Source organism: Nymphalis io, chromosome Z (assembly GCF_905147045.1).
Source record: "Nymphalis io chromosome Z, ilAglIoxx1.1, whole genome shotgun sequence".
Taxonomy (NCBI): Eukaryota; Metazoa; Arthropoda; class Insecta; order Lepidoptera; family Nymphalidae; genus Nymphalis; species Nymphalis io.
This window is the reverse complement of record NC_065918.1, coordinates 12,321,763-12,325,605: the sequence shown is the minus strand read 5'-3', so window position 1 is coordinate 12,325,605 and position 3,843 is coordinate 12,321,763.

Below are 3,843 nucleotides of genomic sequence, written 5' to 3'. Positions count from 1 at the left end.
TATTATTATTTTTTAACACCCAACGTATGAAAATAAATATGAAACACTTTTATGTTGATATATTATATTTTTAATTGTTGATATTAATGATAATTAAATTACATTTTTATATAGTAAATAATTACCTGATTAAATATTATCAAAGTATAACAAATTAATAATAGGCATGCGTGTTATATAAAGAACATTTTCATCTTTATAATTTTTTTAATGCTCTTGATGTAGCATAAAATGAACGAATGATTTATTTTTCATTTATCTCAATTAATTTGTTTTGTTTTGTGTATACTATATAAGTAAAAAAGGTATTAGTGTAGGCAAACCAAATAACAATTACACTTTTTTTATGTAAAAAATCCATTATTTTTGCTACAAGTATATATATTATATAGAGCGTAAATATTGCACCCTTTGAGAACACTTTTTTTTTTATTGTCATTACATTATATTCATAAATAACTCTTCCAAATAACATATGTAAATAAATTTTAATACAATATATTAACAATATCTCTATTGTACAAGATGCGGCCTTATTGCTAAGACAGCGATCTTCTCGGCAACCAAGGCAACAACAATGTAGAGAAACATATTATATAATATATACATCATAATTAAATTCCAATAAATTTAAATAACAACATTATATTTATGACGTCCTCTTCCAGACCGATTCCACCAACTGCCACGGCTTCTCAAGGGTAGATAAGACGGCTAGTCTGGTTTGTGTAGGAGCGGGATACAATATTATAGTGCATAAGTATGTGCGCAAACAGAAGCGCAATCTCTATTCCCACACTCTCATATACCAATAGGACAATAATTCTAACACGACTCGAAAGAGTTCAGACGCAGGACCAATGGCGCAGGACAAATATATCGCAAATCATGTTGTTCATCAGTGGAAAGGTGTGGAAGGTCTTTTCATTAATAACAATAACATTTTAAACAGTTACCGCTTTACGCTTTTAGTGAGTTACCGCTTTTAACGTTGTAAAAAATAAAATAACATCGCACCAAAAAAACAATTAGTGTGTTACCTTAATTCTACAAATTAAACAAATTTGGTTAACGCCAGAAATAGTTTATAAATAAAGAAATAGAGTAAAGTAAATACGATACAAATTAACGTACATAAAATTGTTTTTAAAAAATATTTTGAAAAACAAAGAAATATTTAAATATTTGGCAAGAAAATTGCAAAATATTTTGTGCTGCCAAATACCAAAAATATCCAAAATCTTTCTACCGTACTTTTCATTTCAGAAAATACAAAAAGTATGCAAATTTTAGTATTGAATTATGCAATAACAATAAGGTTTTGGTGAATTGAGACATAGTAAGATAGCAGAATCTTGCTTCTTGTATGGAGAGAAGATAGCTAATAAAGCCAATGTTATAAATTATATACCTAAAACACGTCCATCGGGTTTGACGCTAGTTGTACTGATAATTTTGATTTTATTATAAAAAATATGAAATTTCTCAGAAAATCATTTTATTAAATAATTAATAAAACATAAATAAAAATGATTAATATAACATAATACAGACCGACAAGGAACTTTTGGCGCGAGGCCAAAATCGGAATTAATCATCATGACATCTTGTCAAATATCATATTTTGATAGTCGCCGAAACAGATAAGTGATACCACATTTATTGAAAATCCTAAATACCCATTCATAATAACTGATGCACTTTATGCTTTATATTTCCCTTACATAATAAGTTTTGATATATTAAAAGTAAAAATATTTTATTAACTGGTAACCCTAAATCTACACCTATAACATACAAAAACGATTCTTTTTCTTTGCCTTATCGATGGTTCTGTCAGGTTCAACTGACAGTTCAACGGTCAGCTTAACCTGACAGGATTCCCGTCTGACACTCAAAAAATAAATTCCTTCGTTAGATTAGATTATTGATGCAAGCTGAAGATCGAGCTCAGTGGCGTGCCATTGGAGAGGCCTATGTCCAACAGCTAACGACAAAGGGTTGATGTCTATGAAGACATTTATCATTTATATTTTCGAAGAGAATTGAATTATTAGGTTTAACATTCTCTCCCTCAGAATTATTTGTTATTTGAATCAAAATCAAATGTTTTAAACATAACGAAAAGATTAAAATTAGCCTAGATTAAATAAAACAATTTCAAGGATAAGTATAATTTATTCAAATAACGCTAATCTAAAACATTTCTTTAAAAGAGGTAAATTCACTAAAATTAAATATTAACATACTTTGTAAATAAAAAAATATATATATAACAAAAACACCTACTAGTTAAAACTATGTATAACACTTCAAATTATATTTACTGTACTCAGGTAATAAAATATATATAAAAAGACAAATAGAGAGCTGTAACTGTAAATTAAGACAATTAGGATATGGATTAGGAGTTGTGGCTAGAGTACTTGTACAGTAACCAGTTGCCTTAAACCGTCAATCAAATTTCAGATGTAGAAAGATTCAAAGTTGTTTAGTTTAGTGCAAGCCTATCTGATAGAAATCAATATAATCTTACCCATTACACTAAATACCGGGAATGTTTGTATTGTTGTATCGGATGAAAAATAATTAAAACATAAAACTAAGATCCCATGATTGATAGTGCATCAGTAGCATATGGAATGATTAACCCGTTACAAAGCATATATCTACAGACATATATATCTATTATTAGGTGTGTTGTTAATATAAAAAAAAATACTTAAAAAAAAGGTATCCAGAACTATATGCTTTTTAAGAAAATCACTTAGCTTGTCTGTAGGTGGATAATATTTGAATAAAAACATTGTTATAAAAAGATTGATGTAACTAAAGCATTAAAAACTTGTTGGTGTTTGAGTTACAGTTACAGCTCAATTATTAGGACCGAGTCATATAGAGGTCTAATAATTATCACTACAATATTTATCAACCGAGGTAAAGTTCAGTGAAGTGTTTGATCAATTGAACTGATTACATGTCATAAATTGTAATAGTTATAGTATAGCCACTATACCATACTATGGCTGTAGCCTATAGACAATTGTTATGTACCAATTTAATAAGCAATTATAATGAATTAATGACAAGTATCTACTATTTTTCCACTACACTAATACACATATATATTACAGACATTTATTAATACTATAATTATGTAATAATCAAATTCAAATAACTTGTTACAACTAGAGATACTTGCAAAATAGTTTAAAATTTTGTGCAGAACTAAATGAAGCATGAAATGTATTGTTCATATATGAACACAATTCATCTAATTGATATATAATAAATAGTATAATTTATTCTTAATTACACACATAGAGAATATTTAAATAACATAGATTCTAATGCACAGATTAAATACAACATTCAGCCACAGAAAAGGTGATTAAATATTTGGCCAAGTTATAATTTTAGTTTTTATGTAAACATGTAATGGATATATTTACTATATTTTAAATATTCTTATATTTGATAGTATTTGTCTACGAAATATTTTATTTGTAATTAGAAACACTTATCGAAATTTGTTTTTAATGATGAACCATAAAAGTTTTAATTTACTTACATATTAATAATCTTTAAACAATTAATAGTGATCTTAATAATATAGTTTTTGTAAGAGATCCTACATATCTCAATTGTATAAAGAGATCTTGAATGAAAACATATTTATAAATTAGAACTACTAGAATGTGTCATTATAGTTTTATACATAATATTCAGTTTGTTGAATCTCTTCACAAAAGGCTAATGGCCTGAAACAGTGCAATGATGGATTAAAATTGCATTATAAAGGAACTCTATCTGAAGATATTTAGAGAAAGGCATTAAGAGAAA